The 19,851-nt window shown below is 50.3% G+C and overlaps 1 long non-coding RNA gene across 1 annotated transcript in view; it reads left to right on the top strand.

The window, feature by feature from the left end:
- Nucleotides 1-19,851, top strand: part of LOC132207873 (uncharacterized) — a 170,932-nt gene that overhangs the window by 16,091 nt on the left and 134,990 nt on the right. The gene's annotated exons all lie outside the window — the stretch shown is intronic.

Here is a 19,851-nt window from a genome sequence, read left to right as displayed (position 1 = left end):
AGTGAATGACAAAAGGAGATGCAGTGACTGTGGGAAATGGGATGCAGTGACTCTTGGTAATGGGATGCAGTGAGTGAGGGGAATGGGATGCAGTGAGTGAGGGTCATGGGAGGCAGTGAGTGAGGGTAATGAGATGCAGTGACTGCAGGAAAGGAGATGCAGTGACTGCGAGAAAGGAGATGCACTGACTGAGGGAAAGGAGATGCAGTGACTGAGTGAGATGGGATGCAGTGACTGAGTGGAATGGGATGCAGTGATTGAAGGAAATGGGGGCAGTGACCGATGGAAATGGGATGCAGTGACTGAGGGAAATGGGATGCAGTGGCTGATGGAAAGGAGATGCAGTGACTGAGTGAAATGGGATGCAGTGACTGAGCGAAATGGGATGCAGTGACTGAGGGAAATGGGATGCAGTGACTGAGGGTAATGGGATGCAGTGACTGATGGTAATGGGATGCAGTGACTAAGGGTAATGGGATGCAGTGACTGATGGTAATGGGATGCAGTGTCTCAGTGAAATGGGGTGCAGTGACTGATGGTAATGGGATGCAGTGTCTCAGTGAAATGGGGTGCAGTGTCTGAGTGAAATGGGATGCTATGACTGAGTGAAATGAGCTGCAGTGACTGAGTGAAATGAGCTGCAGTGACTGAGTGAAATGGGATGCAGTGGCTGTGTGAAATGGGATGCAGTGACTGTGAACTGGGATGCAGTGTCTGTTTGAAATGGGATCCTGCGACTGAAGTTAATGGGATGCAGTGACTGAGGGAAATGGGATGCAGTGACTGATTGAAATGGAATGCACTGACTGAGTGAACTGGGATGCAGTGACTGATGGAAATGGGATGCAGTGACTGAGGGAAACAGGTTGCAGTGATTGAGTGAAATAGGATGCAGTGATTGAGTGAAATGCGATGCCGTGACTGAGTGAAATGGAAAGCATTGGCTGATGGAAATGGGATGTAGTGGCTGAGTGAAATGGGATGCAGTGGCTGAGTGAAATAGGATGCAGTGACTGAGTGAAATGCGATGCTGTGACTGAGTGAAATGGGGTGCAGTGACTGAGGGAAAGGTGATTCAATGACTGTGGGAAATGCCAAGATGTGACTGAGGAAAGGAGATGCAGTGACTGTGGGAAATGGGATGCCGTGTCTGTGGGAAACGGGATGCGGTGACTGTGGGAAACGGGATGCGGTGACTGTGGGGAATGTGATGCAGTGACAGCGTGAAATGGGATGCAGTGACAGCGTGAAATGGGATGCAGTGACTGAGATAAATGGGATGCAGTGACTGATGTAAATGGGATGCAGTGAGTGAGGGAAAGGAGATGCAGTGCCTGTGGAAACGGGATGCTGCGACTGAGGGTAATGAGTATGCAGTGACTGTGGGAAATGGGATGCAGTGACTGAGTGAAATGGGATGCAGTGACTGAATGGAATGGGATGCAGGGACTGTGGGAAATTGGATGCTGTGACTCAGTGGAATGGGATGCAGTTACTGAGGGAAAGGTGATTCAGTGACTGTGGGAAATGGCAAGCTGTGACTGAGGAAAGGAGATGCAGTGACTGTGGGAAATGGGACGCAATGACGGAGGGAAATGGGACGCAGTGACTGAGTGAAATGGGACGCAGTGACTGAGTGAAATGGGATGCAGTGGCTCAGTGAAATGGGATGCAGTGGCTGAGTGAAATGGGATGCCGTGGCTGAGTGAAATGGGATGCCGTGGCTGAGTGAAATGGGATGCCGTGGCTGAGTGAAATGGGACGCAGTGACCGAGTGAAACGGGGTGCAGTGACTGAGGGAAATGGGAGGCAGTGGCTGAGTGAAATGGGATGCAGTCACTGAGGGAAATGGGATGCAGTGATGGATGGTAATGGGATGCAGTGACTGAGTGAAATGGGATGCAGTAAAATGGGATGCAGTTACTGAATGAAATGGGATGTAGTGACTGAATGAAATGGGGTGCAGTGACTGAGGGGAATGGGTGCAGTGACTGAGGGAAATGGCTGCAGTGACTCAGGGTAATGGGATGCACTGACTGAGTGAAATGTGATGCAGTGGCTGAGTGAAATGGGATGCAGCCACTGAGTGAAATGGGATGCAGTGACTGAGTGAAATGGGATGCAGTGGCTGAGTGAAATGGGATGCAGTGACTGAGTGAAATGGGATGCAGTGACTGACTGACTGAAATGGGATGTAGTGAGTGAGTGAAATGGGAAGCAGTGACCGAGGGAAATGGAATGCGGTGACTGTGGGGAATAGGGTGCGGTGACTAACGGAAACGGATGCACTGTCTCAGCTGAATAGTGTTCACTGTCTTCGTTAAATGGGATGCAGTGACTGAGGGAAATGGGAGTCAGTGACTGACTGAAATGGGAGGGAGTGACTGATTGAAATGGGAGGGAGTGACTGACTGAAATGGGAGGGAGTGACTGAGTGAAATGGGAGGCAGTGACTGAGTGAATTGGGAGGCAGTGACTGAGTGAAGTGGAAGGCAGTGACTGAGTGAAATGGGATGCAGTGACTGAGTGAAATGTGATGCAGTGATTGAGTGAAATGGGATGCAGTGACTGACTGAAATGGGAAGCAGTGGCTGAGTGAAATGGGATGCAGTGACTGAGTGAAATGGGATGCAGTGACTGAGTGAAATGGGATGCAGTGACTGAGTGAAATGGGATGCAGTGGCTGAGTGAAATGGGGTGCAGTGACTGAGTGAAATGCGATGCAGTGACTGAGGGAAATGGGACGCAGTGACTGAGTGTAATGGGACGCAGTGACTGAGTGTAATGGGACGAATTGACTGAGTGAAATGGGACGCAGTCACTGAGTGAAATGGGATGCTGTGACTGAGGGAAATGTGATGCAGTGTCTGTGTGAAATGTGATGCAGTGACTGAGGGTAATGGGATGCAGTGGCTGATGGAAATGGGTTGCAGTGACTTAGTGAAATGGGAGGCAGTGACTGAGTGAAATGGGAGGCAGTGACTGAGTGAAATGGGAGGCAGTGACTGAGGGGAATGGGATGCAGTGGCTGATGGAAATGGGAGGCAGTGACTGAGGGGAATGGGATGCAGTGGCTGAGGGGAAGGAGATGTAGTGACTGAGGGGAAGGAGCTGCAGTGACTGTGGGAAATGGAATGCTGTGTCTGAGTGTAATGGGTTGCACTGTCTCAGTTCAATAAGATTCACTGTCTCAGTTAAATGGGATGCAGTGACTGAGTGAAATGGGATGCTCTGACTGAGTGAAGTGGGATGCTGTGACTTAGGGACATGGGATGCTGTGACTGAGGATAATGCGATGCAGTGACTGAGGGAATGGAGATGCAGTGACTGTGGGAAATGGGTTGCAATGACTGAGTGAAATGGGATGCTGTGACAGAGGGAAAGGAGACGCACTGAATGTGGGAAATGGGATGCAGTGACTGAGTGAAATGGGGTGCAGTGACTGAGTGAAATGGGATGCAGTGACTGAGTGAAATGGGATGCAGTGACTGACTGAAATGGGATGGAGTGTATGAGTGAAATGGGATGGAGTGACTGAGTGAAATGGGAGTCAGTGACTGAGTGAAATGGGAGGCAGTGACTGACTGAAATGGGATGCAGTGACTGAGTGAAATGGGATGCAGTGACTGAGTGAAATGGGATGCAGTGACTGAGTGAAATGGGGTGCAGTGACTGAGTGAAATGGGACGCAGTGACTGAGTGAAATGGGATGCAGTGACTGAGTGAAATGGGATGCAGTGACTGAGTGTAATGGGATGCAGTGACTGAGTGAAATGGGATGCGGTGGCTGAGGGAAATGGGATGTAGTGACTGAGAGAAATGGGACGCAGTGACTTAGGGAAATGGGACGCAGTGACTGGGGGAAATGGGACGCAGTGGCTGAGTGAAATGGGATGCAGTTACTGAGTGAAATGGGATGCAGTGACTGAGGGCAATGGGATGCAGTGACTGAGGGCAATGGGATGCAGTGATTGAGGGAAATGGGATCAAGTGACTGAGTGAAATGGGATGCGGTGACTGAGGGAAATGGAATGTGGTGACTGTGGGGAATAGGGTGCGGTGACTGACGGAAACGGATGCACTGTCTCAGCTGAATAGTACTCACTGTCTCTGTTAAGTGGGATGCAGTGACTGAGGGAAATGGGATCAAGTGACTGAGTGAAATGGGATGCGGTGACTGAGGGAAATGGAATGTGGTGACTGTGGGGAATAGGGTGCGGTGACTGACGGAAACGGATGCACTGTCTCAGCTGAATATTACTCACTGTCTCTGTTAAGTGGGATGCAGTGACTGAGGGGCAAGAGATGCAGTGAATGTGGGGAATGGGATGCAGTGACTGAGGGAAATGAGATGCAGTGACTGAGGGAAATGAGATGCAGTGACTGAGGGAAAGGAGATGCAGTGACTGTGGGAAATGGAATGCTGTGACTGAGGGTAATGGGATGCACCGTCTCAGTTCAATGAGTTTCTCTGTCTCAGTTAAATGGGATGCAGTGACTGAGTGAAATGGGATTCTCTGACTGAGTGAAATGGGATGCTGTGACTGAGGGAAAGGAGATGCAGGGACTGTGGGAAATCGATTGCAGTGACTGTGGGAAATCGATTGCAGTGACTGTGGGAAATCGTTTTCAGTGACTGTGGGAAATGGGTTGCAGTGACTGAGGGAAATGGGAGGCAGTGACTGCGTGAAGTGGGAGGCAGTGACTGCGTGAAGTGGGAGGCAGTGACTGCGTGAAGTGGGATGCACTCACTGAGTGAAATGGGATGCTGTGACTGATGGAAATGGGATACTGTGACTGAGGGTAATGTGATGCAGTGACTGAGGGTAATGGGATGCAGTGACTGAGGGAAATGGGATGCACTGACTGAGGGAAATGGGATGCAGTGTCTGAGTGAAATAGTTTGCAGTGACTGCGGGAAATGGGTTGTAGTGACTGAGGGAAATGGGATGCAGTGACTGATGGAAAATGGATGCAGTGACTGAGTGAAATGGGATGCAGTGAATGACAAAAGGAGATGCAGTGACTGTGGGAAATGGGATGCAGTGACTCTTGGTAATGGGATGCAGTGAGTGAGGGTAATGGGATGCAGTGAGTGAGGGTCATGGGAGGCAGTGAGTGAGGGTAATGAGATGCAGTGACTGCAGGAAAGGAGATGCAGTGACTGCGAGAAAGGAGATGCACTGACTGAGGGAAAGGAGATGCAGTGACTGAGTGAGATGGGATGCAGTGACTGAGTGGAATGGGATGCAGTGATTGAAGGAAATGGGGGTGGTGACCGATGGAAATGGGATGCAGTGACTGAGGGAAATGGGATGCAGTGGCTGATGGAAAGGAGATGTAGTGACTGAGTGAACTGGGATTCAGTGACTGAGCGAAATGGGATGCAGTGACTGAGCGAAATGGGATGCAGTGACTGAGGGAAATGGGATGCAGTGACTGAGGGAAATGGGATGCAGTGACTGAGGGTAATGGGATGCAGTGACTGATGGTAATGGGATGCAGTGACTAAGGGTAATGGGATGCAGTGACTGATGGTAATGGGATGCAGTGTCTCAGTGAAATGGGGTGCAGTGACTGATGGTAATGGGATGCAGTGTCTCAGTGAAATGGGGTGCAGTGTCTGAGTGAAATGGGATGCTATGACTGAGTGAAATGAGCTGCAGTGACTGAGTGAAATGAGCTGCAGTGACTGAGTGAAATGGGATGCAGTGGCTGTGTGAAATGGGATGCAGTGACTGTGAACTGGGATGCAGTGTCTGTTTGAAATGGGATCCTGCGACTGAAGTTAATGGGATGCAGTGACTGAGGGAAATGGGATGCAGTGACTGATTGAAATGGAATGCACTGACTGAGTGAACTGGGATGCAGTGACTGATGGAAATGGGATGCAGTGACTGAGGGAAACAGGTTGCAGTGATTGAGTGAAATAGGATGCAGTGATTGAGTGAAATGCGATGCCGTGACTGAGTGAAATGGAAAGCATTGGCTGATGGAAATGGGATGTAGTGGCTGAGTGAAATGGGATGCAGTGGCTGAGTGAAATAGGATGCAGTGACTGAGTGAAATGCGATGCTGTGACTGAGTGAAATGGGGTGCAGTGACTGAGGGAAAGGTGATTCAATGACTGTGGGAAATGCCAAGATGTGACTGAGGAAAGGAGATGCAGTGACTGTGGGAAATGGGATGCCGTGTCTGTGGGAAACGGGATGCGGTGACTGTGGGAAACGGGATGCGGTGACTGTGGGGAATGTGATGCAGTGACAGCGTGAAATGGGATGCAGTGACAGCGTGAAATGGGATGCAGTGACTGAGATAAATGGGATGCAGTGACTGATGTAAATGGGATGCAGTGAGTGAGGGAAAGGAGATGCAGTGCCTGTGGAAACGGGATGCTGCGACTGAGGGTAATGAGTATGCAGTGACTGTGGGAAATGGGATGCAGTGACTGAGTGAAATGGGATGCAGTGACTGAATGGAATGGGATGCAGGGACTGAGGGAAATTGGATGCTGTGACTCAGTGGAATGGGATGCAGTTACTGAGGGAAAGGTGATTCAGTGACTGTGGGAAATGGCAAGCTGTGACTGAGGAAAGGAGATGCAGTGACTGTGGGAAATGGGACGCAATGACGGAGGGAAATGGGACGCAGTGACTGAGTGAAATGGGATGCAGTGGCTCAGTGAAATGGGATGCAGTGGCTGAGTGAAATGGGATGCCGTGGCTGAGTGAAATGGGATGCCGTGGCTGAGTGAAATGGGATGCCGTGGCTGAGTGAAATGGGACGCAGTGACCGAGTGAAACGGGATGCAGTGACTGAGGGAAATGGGAGGCAGTGGCTGAGTGAAATGGGATGCAGTCACTGAGGGAAATGGGATGCAGTGATGGATGGTAATGGGATGCAGTGACTGAGTGAAATGGGATGCAGTAAAATGGGATGCAGTTACTGAATGAAATGGGATGTAGTGACTGAATGAAATGGGGTGCAGTGACTGAGGGGAATGGGTGCAGTGACTGAGGGAAATGGCTGCAGTGACTCAGGGTAATGGGATGCACTGACTGAGTGAAATGTGATGCAGTGGCTGAGTGAAATGGGATGCAGCCACTGAGTGAAATGGGATGCAGTGACTGAGTGAAATGTGATGCAGTGGCTGAGTGAAATGGGATGCAGTGACTGAGTGAAATGGGATGCAGTGACTGACTGACTGAAATGGGATGTAGTGAGTGAGTGAAATGGGAAGCAGTGACCGAGGGAAATGGAATGCGGTGACTGTGGGGAATAGGGTGCGGTGACTAACGGAAACGGATGCACTGTCTCAGCTGAATAGTGTTCACTGTCTTCGTTAAATGGGATGCAGTGACTGAGGGAAATGGGAGTCAGTGACTGACTGAAATGGGAGGGAGTGACTGATTGAAATGGGAGGGAGTGACTGACTGAAATGGGAGGGAGTGACTGAGTGAAATGGGAGGCAGTGACTGAGTGAATTGGGAGGCAGTGACTGAGTGAAGTGGAAGGCAGTGACTGAGTGAAATGGGATGCAGTGACTGAGTGAAATGTGATGCAGTGATTGAGTGAAATGGGAAGCAGTGGCTGACTGAAATGGGAAGCAGTGGCTGAGTGAAATGGGATGCAGTGACTGAGTGAAATGGGATGCAGTGACTGAGTGAAATGGGATGCAGTGACTGAGTGAAATGGGATGCAGTGGCTGAGTGAAATGGGGTGCAGTGACTGAGTGAAATGCGATGCAGTGACTGAGGGAAATGGGACGCAGTGACTGAGTGTAATGGGACGCAGTGACTGAGTGTAATGGGACCAATTGACTGAGTGAAATGGGACGCAGTCACTGAGTGAAATGGGATGCTGTGACTGAGGGAAATGTGATGCAGTGTCTGTGTGAAATGTGATGCAGTGACTGAGGGTAATGGGATGCAGTGGCTGATGGAAATGGGTTGCAGTGTCTTAGTGAAATGGGAGGCAGTGACTGAGTGAAATGGGAGGCAGTGACTGAGTGAAATGGGAGGCAGTGACTGAGGGGAATGGGATGCAGTGGCTGATGGAAATGGGAGGCAGTGACTGAGGGGAATGGGATGCAGTGGCTGAGGGGAAGGAGATGTAGTGACTGAGGGGAAGGAGCTGCAGTGACTGTGGGAAATGGAATGCTGTGTCTGAGTGTAATGGGTTGCACTGTCTCAGTTCAATAAGATTCACTGTCTCAGTTAAATGGGATGCAGTGACTGAGTGAAATGGGATGCTCTGACTGAGTGAAGTGGGATGCTGTGACTTAGGGACATGGGATGCTGTGACTGAGGATAATGCGATGCAGTGACTGAGGGAATGGAGATGCAGTGACTGTGGGAAATGGGTTGCAATGACTGAGTGAAATGGGATGCTGTGACAGAGGGAAAGGAGACGCACTGAATGTGGGAAATGGGATGCAGTGACTGAGTGAAATGGGGTGCAGTGACTGAGTGAAATGGGATGCAGTGACTGAGTGAAATGGGATGCAGTGACTGACTGAAATGGGATGGAGTGTATGAGTGAAATGGGATGGAGTGACTGAGTGAAATGGGAGTCAGTGACTGAGTGAAATGGGAGGCAGTGACTGACTGAAATGGGATGCAGTGACTGAGTGTAATGGGATGCAGTGACTGAGTGAAATGGGATGGAGTGTATGAGTGAAATGGGATGGAGTGACTGAGTGAAATGGGACGCAGTGACTGAGTGAAATGGGATGCAGTGACTGAGTGAAATGGGATGCAGTGACTGAGTGTAATGGGATGCAGTGACTGAGTGAAATGGGATGCGGTGGCTGAGGGAAATGGGATGTAGTGACTGAGAGAAATGGGACGCAGTGACTTAGGGAAATGGGACGCAGTGACTGGGGGAAATGGGACGCAGTGGCTGAGTGAAATGGGATGCAGTTACTGAGTGAAATGGGATGCAGTGACTGAGGGCAATGGGATGCAGTGACTGAGGGCAATGGGATGCAGTGATTGAGGGAAATGGGATCAAGTGACTGAGTGAAATGGGATGCGGTGACTGAGGGAAATGGAATGTGGTGACTGTGGGGAATAGGGTGCGGTGACTGACGGAAACGGATGCACTGTCTCAGCTGAATAGTACTCACTGTCTCTGTTAAGTGGGATGCAGTGACTGAGGGAAATGGGATCAAGTGACTGAGTGAAATGGGATGCGGTGACTGAGGGAAATGGAATGTGGTGACTGTGGGGAATAGGGTGCGGTGACTGACGGAAACGGATGCACTGTCTCAGCTGAATAGTACTCACTGTCTCTGTTAAGTGGGATGCAGTGACTGAGGGGCAGGAGATGCAGTGAATGTGGGGAATGGGATGCAGTGACTGAGGGAAATGAGATGCAGTGACTGAGGAAAATGAGATGCAGTGACTGAGGGAAAGGAGATGCAGTGACTGTGGGAAATGGAATGCTGTGACTGAGGGTAATGGGATGCACCGTCTCAGTTCAATGAGTTTCTCTGTCTCAGTTAAATGGGGTGCAGTGACTGAGTGAAATGGGATTCTCTGACTGAGTGAAATGGGATGCTGTGACTGAGGGAAAGGAGATGCAGGGACTGTGGGAAATCGATTGCAGTGACTGTGGGAAATCGATTGCAGTGACTGTGGGAAATCGTTTTCAGTGACTGTGGGAAATGGGTTGCAGTGACTGAGGGAAATGGGAGGCAGTGACTGAGTGAAGTGGGAGGCAGTGACTGCGTGAAGTGGGAGGCAGTGACTGCGTGAAGTGGGATGCACTCACTGAGTGAAATGGGATGCTGTGACTGATGGAAATGGGATACTGTGACTGAGGGTAATGTGATGCAGTGACTGAGGGTAATGTGATGCAGTGACTGAGGGTAATGGGATGCAGTGACTGAGGGAAATGGGATGCACTGACTGAGGGAAATGGGATGCAGTGTCTGAGTGAAATAGTTTGCAGTGACTGCGGGAAATGGGTTGTAGTGACTGAGGAAAATGAGATGCAGTGACTGAGGGAAAGGAGATGCAGTGACTGTGGGAAATGGAATGCTGTGACTGAGGGTAATGGGATGCACCGTCTCAGTTCAATGAGTTTCTCTGTCTCAGTTAAATGGGGTGCAGTGACTGAGTGAAATGGGATTCTCTGACTGAGTGAAATGGGATGCTGTGACTGAGGGAAAGGAGATGCAGGGACTGTGGGAAATCGATTGCAGTGACTGTGGGAAATCGATTGCAGTGACTGTGGGAAATCGTTTTCAGTGACTGTGGGAAATGGGTTGCAGTGACTGAGGGAAATGGGAGGCAGTGACTGAGTGAAGTGGGAGGCAGTGACTGCGTGAAGTGGGAGGCAGTGACTGCGTGAAGTGGGATGCACTCACTGAGTGAAATGGGATGCTGTGACTGATGGAAATGGGATACTGTGACTGAGGGTAATGTGATGCAGTGACTGAGGGTAATGTGATGCAGTGACTGAGGGTAATGGGATGCAGTGACTGAGGGAAATGGGATGCACTGACTGAGGGAAATGGGATGCAGTGTCTGAGTGAAATAGTTTGCAGTGACTGCGGGAAATGGGTTGTAGTGACTGAGGGAAATGGGATGCAGTGACTGATGGAAATGGGATGCAGTGACTGAGTGAAATGGGATGCAGTGAATGACAAAAGGAGATGCAGTGACTGTGGGAAATGGGATGCAGTGACTCTTGGTAATGGGATGCAGTGAGTGAGGGTAATGGGATGCAGTGAGTGAGGGTCATGGGAGGCAGTGAGTGAGGGTAATGAGATGCAGTGACTGCAGGAAAGGAGATGCAGTGACTGCGAGAAAGGAGATGCACTGACTGAGGGAAAGGAGATGCAGTGACTGAGTGAGATGGGATGCAGTGACTGAGTGGAATGGGATGCAGTGATTGAAGGAAATGGGGGCAGTGACCGATGGAAATGGGATGCAGTGACTGAGGGAAATGGGATGCAGTGGCTGATGGAAAGGAGATGCAGTGACTGAGCGAAATGGGATGCAGTGACTGAGCGAAATGGGATGCAGTGACTGAGGGAAATGGGATGCAGTGACTGAGGGTAATGGGATGCAGTGACTGATGGTAATGGGATGCAGTGACTAAGGGTAATGGGATGCAGTGACTGATGGTAATGGGATGCAGTGTCTCAGTGAAATGGGGTGCAGTGACTGATGGTAATGGGATGCAGTGTCTCAGTGAAATGGGGTGCAGTGTCTGAGTGAAATGGGATGCTATGACTGAGTGAAATGAGCTGCAGTGACTGAGTGAAATGAGCTGCAGTGACTGAGTGAAATGGGATGCAGTGGCTGTGTGAAATGGGATGCAGTGACTGTGAACTGGGATGCAGTGTCTGTTTGAAATGGGATCCTGCGACTGAAGTTAATGGGATGCAGTGACTGAGGGAAATGGGATGCAGTGACTGATTGAAATGGAATGCACTGACTGTGTGAACTGGGATGCAGTGACTGATGGAAATGGGATGCAGTGACTGAGGGAAACAGGTTGCAGTGATTGAGTGAAATAGGATGCAGTGATTGAGTGAAATGCGATGCCGTGACTGAGTGAAATGGAAAGCATTGGCTGATGGAAATGGGATGTAGTGGCTGAGTGAAATGGGATGCAGTGGCTGAGTGAAATAGGATGCAGTGACTGAGTGAAATGCGATGCTGTGACTGAGTGAAATGGGGTGCAGTGACTGAGGGAAAGGTGATTCAATGACTGTGGGAAATGCCAAGATGTGACTGAGGAAAGGAGATGCAGTGACTGTGGGAAATGGGATGCCGTGTCTGTGGGAAACGGGATGCGGTGACTGTGGGAAACGGGATGCGGTGACTGTGGGGAATGTGATGCAGTGACAGCGTGAAATGGGATGCAGTGACAGCGTGAAATGGGATGCAGTGACTGAGATAAATGGGATGCAGTGACTGATGTAAATGGGATGCAGTGAGTGAGGGAAAGGAGATGCAGTGCCTGTGGAAACGGGATGCTGCGACTGAGGGTAATGAGTATGCAGTGACTGTGGGAAATGGGATGCAGTGACTGAGTGAAATGGGATGCAGTGACTGAATGGAATGGGATGCAGGGACTGAGGGAAATTGGATGCTGTGACTCAGTGGAATGGGATGCAGTTACTGAGGGAAAGGTGATTCAGTGACTGTGGGAAATGGCAAGCTGTGACTGAGGAAAGGAGATGCAGTGACTGTGGGAAATGGGACGCAATGACGGAGGGAAATGGGACGCAGTGACTGAGTGAAATGGGATGCAGTGGCTCAGTGAAATGGGATGCAGTGGCTGAGTGAAATGGGATGCCGTGGCTGAGTGAAATGGGATGCCGTGGCTGAGTGAAATGGGACGCAGTGACCGAGTGAAACGGGGTGCAGTGACTGAGGGAAATGGGAGGCAGTGGCTGAGTGAAATGGGATGCAGTCACTGAGGGAAATGGGATGCAGTGATGGATGGTAATGGGATGCAGTGACTGAGTGAAATGGGATGCAGTAAAATGGGATGCAGTTACTGAATGAAATGGGATGTAGTGACTGAATGAAATGGGGTGCAGTGACTGAGGGGAATGGGTGCAGTGACTGAGGGAAATGGCTGCAGTGACTCAGGGTAATGGGATGCACTGACTGAGTGAAATGTGATGCAGTGGCTGAGTGAAATGGGATGCAGCCACTGAGTGAAATGGGATGCAGTGACTGAGTGAAATGGGATGCAGTGGCTGAGTGAAATGGGATGCAGTGACTGAGTGAAATGGGATGCAGTGACTGACTGACTGAAATGGGATGTAGTGAGTGAGTGAAATGGGAAGCAGTGACCGAGGGAAATGGAATGCGGTGACTGTGGGGAATAGGGTGCGGTGACTAACGGAAACGGATGGACTGTCTCAGCTGAATAGTGTTCACTGTCTTCGTTAAATGGGATGCAGTGACTGAGGGAAATGGGAGTCAGTGACTGACTGAAATGGGAGGGAGTGACTGATTGAAATGGGAGGGAGTGACTGACTGAAATGGGAGGGAGTGACTGAGTGAAATGGGAGGCAGTGACTGAGTGAATTGGGAGGCAGTGACTGAGTGAAGTGGAAGGCAGTGACTGAGTGAAATGGGATGCAGTGACTGAGTGAAATGTGATGCAGTGATTGAGTGAAATGGGATGCAGTGACTGACTGAAATGGGAAGCAGTGGCTGAGTGAAATGGGATGCAGTGACTGAGTGAAATGGGATGCAGTGGCTGAGTGAAATGGGGTGCAGTGACTGAGTGAAATGCGATGCAGTGACTGAGGGAAATGGGACGCAGTGACTGAGTGTAATGGGACGCAGTGACTGAGTGTAATGGGACCAATTGACTGAGTGAAATGGGACGCAGTCACTGAGTGAAATGGGATGCTGTGACTGAGGGAAATGTGATGCAGTGTCTGTGTGAAATGTGATGCAGTGACTGAGGGTAATGGGATGCAGTGGCTGATGGAAATGGGTTGCAGTGACTTAGTGAAATGGGAGGCAGTGACTGAGTGAAATGGGAGGCAGTGACTGAGTGAAATGGGAGGCAGTGACTGAGGGGAATGGGATGCAGTGGCTGATGGAAATGGGAGGCAGTGACTGAGGGGAATGGGATGCAGTGGCTGAGGGGAAGGAGATGTAGTGACTGAGGGGAAGGAGCTGCAGTGACTGTGGGAAATGGAATGCTGTGTCTGAGTGTAATGGGTTGCACTGTCTCAGTTCAATAAGATTCACTGTCTCAGTTAAATGGGATGCAGTGACTGAGTGAAATGGGATGCTCTGACTGAGTGAAGTGGGATGCTGTGACTTAGGGACATGGGATGCTGTGACTGAGGATAATGCGATGCAGTGACTGAGGGAATGGAGATGCAGTGACTGTGGGAAATGGGTTGCAATGACTGAGTGAAATGGGATGCTGTGACAGAGGGAAAGGAGACGCACTGAATGTGGGAAATGGGATGCAGTGACTGAGTGAAATGGGGTGCAGTGACTGAGTGAAATGGGATGCAGTGACTGAGTGAAATGGGATGCAGTGACTGACTGAAATGGGATGGAGTGTATGAGTGAAATGGGATGGAGTGACTGAGTGAAATGGGAGTCAGTGACTGAGTGAAATGGGAGGCAGTGACTGACTGAAATGGGATGCAGTGACTGAGTGAAATGGGATGCAGTGACTGAGTGAAATGGGATGCAGTGACTGAGTGAAATGGGGTGCAGTGACTGAGTGAAATGGGACGCAGTGACTGAGTGAAATGGGATGCAGTGACTGAGTGAAATGGGATGCAGTGACTGAGTGTAATGGGATGCAGTGACTGAGTGAAATGGGATGCGGTGGCTGAGGGAAATGGGATGTAGTGACTGAGAGAAATGGGACGCAGTGACTTAGGGAAATGGGACGCAGTGACTGGGGGAAATGGGACGCAGTGGCTGAGTGAAATGGGATGCAGTTACTGAGTGAAATGGGATGCAGTGACTGAGGGCAATGGGATGCAGTGACTGAGGGCAATGGGATGCAGTGATTGAGGGAAATGGGATCAAGTGACTGAGTGAAATGGGATGCGGTGACTGAGGGAAATGGAATGTGGTGACTGTGGGGAATAGGGTGCGGTGACTGACGGAAACGGATGCACTGTCTCAGCTGAATAGTACTCACTGTCTCTGTTAAGTGGGATGCAGTGACTGAGGGAAATGGGATCAAGTGACTGAGTGAAATGGGATGCGGTGACTGAGGGAAATGGAATGTGGTGACTGTGGGGAATAGGGTGCGGTGACTGACGGAAACGGATGCACTGTCTCAGCTGAATAGTACTCACTGTCTCTGTTAAGTGGGATGCAGTGACTGAGGGGCAGGAGATGCAGTGAATGTGGGGAATGGGATGCAGTGACTGAGGGAAATGAGATGCAGTGACTGAGGAAAATGAGATGCAGTGACTGAGGGAAAGGAGATGCAGTGACTGTGGGAAATGGAATGCTGTGACTGAGGGTAATGGGATGCACCGTCTCAGTTCAATGAGTTTCTCTGTCTCAGTTAAATGGGGTGCAGTGACTGAGTGAAATGGGATTCTCTGACTGAGTGAAATGGGATGCTGTGACTGAGGGAAAGGAGATGCAGGGACTGTGGGAAATCGATTGCAGTGACTGTGGGAAATCGATTGCAGTGACTGTGGGAAATCGTTTTCAGTGACTGTGGGAAATGGGTTGCAGTGACTGAGGGAAATGGGAGGCAGTGACTGAGTGAAGTGGGAGGCAGTGACTGCGTGAAGTGGGAGGCAGTGACTGCGTGAAGTGGGATGCACTCACTGAGTGAAATGGGATGCTGTGACTGATGGAAATGGGATACTGTGACTGAGGGTAATGTGATGCAGTGACTGAGGGTAATGTGATGCAGTGACTGAGGGAAATGGGATGCAGTGACTGAGGGAAATGGGATGCACTGACTGAGGGAAATGGGATGCAGTGTCTGAGTGAAATAGTTTGCAGTGACTGCGGGAAATGGGTTGTAGTGACTGAGGGAAATGGGATGCAGTGACTGATGGAAATGGGATGCAGTGACTGAGTGAAATGGGATGCAGTGAATGACAAAAGGAGATGCAGTGACTGTGGGAAATGGGATGCAGTGACTCTTGGTAATGGGATGCAGTGAGTGAGGGTAATGGGATGCAGTGAGTGAGGGTCATGGGAGGCAGTGAGTGAGGGTAATGAGATGCAGTGACTGCAGGAAAGGAGATGCAGTGACTGCGAGAAAGGAGATGCACTGACTGAGGGAAAGGAGATGCAGTGACTGAGTGAGATGGGATGCAGTGACTGAGTGGAATGGGATGCAGTGATTGAAGGAAATGGGGGCAGTGACCGATGGAAATGGGATGCAGTGACTGAGGGAAATGGGATGCAGTGGCTGATGGAAAGGAGATGCAGTGACTGAGCGAAATGGGATGCAGTGACTGAGCGAAATGGGATGCAGTGACTGAGGGAAATGGGATGCAGTGACTGAGGGTAATGGGATGCAGTGACTGATGGTAATGGGATGCAGTGACTAAGGGTAATGGGATGCAGTGACTGATGGTAATGGGATGCAGTGTCTCAGTGAAATGGGGTGCAGTGACTGATGGTAATGGGATGCAGTGTCTCAGTGAAATGGGGTGCAGTGTCTGAGTGAAATGGGATGCTATGACTGAGTGAAATGAGCTGCAGTGACTGAGTGAAATGAGCTGCAGTGACTGAGTGAAATGGGATGCAGTGGCTGTGTGAAATGGGATGCAGTGACTGTGAACTGGGATGCAGTGTCTGTTTGAAATGGGATCCTGCGACTGAAGTTAATGGGATGCAGTGACTGAGGGAAATGGGATGCAGTGACTGATTGAAATGGAATGCACTGACTGAGTGAACTGGGATGCAGTGACTGATGGAAATGGGATGCAGTGACTGAGGGAAACAGGTTGCAGTGATTGAGTGAAATAGGATGCAGTGATTGAGTGAAATGCGATGCCGTGACTGAGTGAAATGGAAAGCATTGGCTGATGGAAATGGGATGTAGTGGCTGAGTGAAATGGGATGCAGTGGCTGAGTGAAATAGGATGCAGTGACTGAGTGAAATGCGATGCTGTGACTGAGTGAAATGGGGTGCAGTGACTGAGGGAAAGGTGATTCAATGACTGTGGGAAATGCCAAGATGTGACTGAGGAAAGGAGATGCAGTGACTGTGGGAAATGGGATGCCGTGTCTGTGGGAAACGGGATGCGGTGACTGTGGGAAACGGGATGCGGTGACTGTGGGGAATGTGATGCAGTGACAGCGTGAAATGGGATGCAGTGACAGCGTGAAATGGGATGCAGTGACTGAGATAAATGGGATGCAGTGACTGATGTAAATGGGATGCAGTGAGTGAGGGAAAGGAGATGCAGTGCCTGTGGAAACGGGATGCTGCGACTGAGGGTAATGAGTATGCAGTGACTGTGGGAAATGGGATGCAGTGACTGAGTGAAATGGGATGCAGTGACTGAATGGAATGGGATGCAGGGACTGAGGGAAATTGGATGCTGTGACTCAGTGGAATGGGATGCAGTTACTGAGGGAAAGGTGATTCAGTGACTGTGGGAAATGGCAAGCTGTGACTGAGGAAAGGAGATGCAGTGACTGTGGGAAATGGGACGCAATGACGGAGGGAAATGGGACGCAGTGACTGAGTGAAATGGGATGCAGTGGCTCAGTGAAATGGGATGCAGTGGCTGAGTGAAATGGGATGCCGTGGCTGAGTGAAATGGGATGCCGTGGCTGAGTGAAATGGGACGCAGTGACCGAGTGAAACGGGGTGCAGTGACTGAGGGAAATGGGAGGCAGTGGCTGAGTGAAATGGGATGCAGTCACTGAGGGAAATGGGATGCAGTGATGGATGGTAATTGGATGCAGTGACTGAGTGAAATGGGATGCAGTAAAATGGGATGCAGTTACTGAATGAAATGGGATGTAGTGACTGAATGAAATGGGGTGCAGTGACTGAGGGGAATGGGTGCAGTGACTGAGGGAAATGGCTGCAGTGACTCAGGGTAATGGGATGCACTGACTGAGTGAAATGTGATGCAGTGGCTGAGTGAAATGGGATGCAGCCACTGAGTGAAATGGGATGCAGTGACTGAGTGAAATGGGATGCAGTGGCTGAGTGAAATGGGATGCAGTGACTGAGTGAAATGGGATGCAGTGACTGACTGACTGAAATGGGATGTAGTGAGTGAGTGAAATGGGAAGCAGTGACCGAGGGAAATGGAATGCGGTGACTGTGGGGAATAGGGTGCGGTGACTAACGGAAACGGATGCACTGTCTCAGCTGAATAGTGTTCACTGTCTTCGTTAAATGGGATGCAGTGACTGAGGGAAATGGGAGTCAGTGACTGACTGAAATGGGAGGGAGTGACTGATTGAAATGGGAGGGAGTGACTGACTGAAATGGGAGGGAGTGACTGAGTGAAATGGGAGGCAGTGACTGAGTGAATTGGGAGGCAGTGACTGAGTGAAGTGGAAGGCAGTGACTGAGTGAAATGGGATGCAGTGACTGAGTGAAATGTGATGCAGTGATTGAGTGAAATGGGATGCAGTGACTGACTGAAATGGGAAGCAGTGGCTGAGTGAAATGGGATGCAGTGACTGAGTGAAATGGGATGCAGTGACTGAGTGAAATGGGATGCAGTGACTGAGTGAAATGGGATGCAGTGACTGAGTGAAATGGGATGCAGTGACTGAGTGAAATGGGATGCAGTGACTGAGTGAAATGGGATGCAGTGGCTGAGTGAAATGGGGTGCAGTGACTGAGTGAAATGCGATGCAGGGACTGAGGGAAATGGGATGCTGTGACTCAGTGGAATGGGATGCAGTGACTGTGGGAAAGGTGATTCAGTGACTGTGGGAAATGGCAAGCTGTGACTGAGGAAAGGAGATGCAGTGACTGTGGGAAATGGGACACAATGACGGAGGAAAATGGGACGCAGTGACTGAGTGAAATGGGATGCAGTGGCTCAGTGAAATGGGATGCAGTCACTGAGTGAAATGGGATGCCGTGGCTGAGTGAAATGGGATGCCGTGGCTGAGTGAAATGGGACGCAGTGGCTGAGTGAAATCAGACGCAGTGACTGAGGGAAATGGGATGCAGTGACTGAGTGAAAAGGCAGGCAGTGACTGAGTGAAATGGCAGGCAGTGACTGAGTGAAATGGGAGGCAGTGACTGAGTGAAATGGGAGGCAGTGACTGAGTGAAATGGGAGGCAGTGGCTGAGTGAAATGGGAGGCAGTGGCTGAGTGAAATGGGAGGCAGTGGCTGAGTGAAATGGGAGGCAGTGACTGAGTGAAATGGGAGGCAGTGGCTGAGTGAAATGGGAGGCAGTGGCTGAGTGAAATGGGAGGCAGTGACTGAGTGAAATGCGATGCAGTTACTGCCAAAAGGAGATGCAGTGACTGAGTGAAGTGGGTGGCAGTGACTGAGTGAAATGGGTGGCAGTGACTGAGTGAAATGGGTGGCAGTGACTGGGTGAAATGGGTGGCAGTGACTGGGTGAAGTGGGAGGCAGTGACTGGGTGAAGTGGGAGGCAGTGACTGGGTGAAGTGGGAGGCAGTGACTGTGTGAAGTGGGAGGCAGTGACTGAGTGAAATGGGATGCACTCACTGAGTGAATTGGGATGCTGTGACTGATGGAAATGGGATACTGTGACTGAGGGTAATGGGATGCAGTGACTGTGGGAAATGGGATGCAGTGACTGAGGGTAATGGGTTGCAGTGACTGAGGGAAATGGGACGCAGTGACTGAGTGTAATGGGACGCAGTGACTGAGTGTAATGGGACGAATTGACTGAGTGAAATGGGACGCAGTCACTGAGTGAAATGGGATGCTGTGACTGAGGGAAATGTGATGCAGTGTCTGTGTGAAATGTGATGCAGTGACTGAGGGTAATGGGATGCAGTGGCTGATGGAAATGGGTTGCAGTGACTTAGTGAAATGGGAGGCAGTGACTGAGTGAAATGGGAGGCAGTGACTGAGTGAAATGGGAGGCAGTGACTGAGGGGAATGGGATGCAGTGGCTGATGGAAATGGGATGCAGTGGCTGATGGAAATGGGAGGCAGTGACTGAGGGGAATGGGATGCAGTGGCTGAGGGGAAGGAGATGATGTGACTGAGGGGAAGGAGCTGCAGTGACTGTGGGAAATGGAATGCTGTGTCTGAGTGTAATGGGTTGCACTGTCTCAGTTCAATAAGATTCACTGTCTCAGTTAAATGGGATGCAGTGACTGAGTGAAATGGGATGCTCTGACTGAGTGAAGTGGGATGCTGTGACTTAGGGACATGGGATGCTGTGACTGAGGATAAT

This window comes from Stegostoma tigrinum, unplaced genomic scaffold (genome assembly GCF_030684315.1).
Source record: "Stegostoma tigrinum isolate sSteTig4 unplaced genomic scaffold, sSteTig4.hap1 scaffold_191, whole genome shotgun sequence".
Classification (NCBI taxonomy): domain Eukaryota; kingdom Metazoa; phylum Chordata; class Chondrichthyes; order Orectolobiformes; family Stegostomatidae; genus Stegostoma; species Stegostoma tigrinum.
This window is presented reverse-complemented; position numbering and strand designations above follow the sequence as displayed.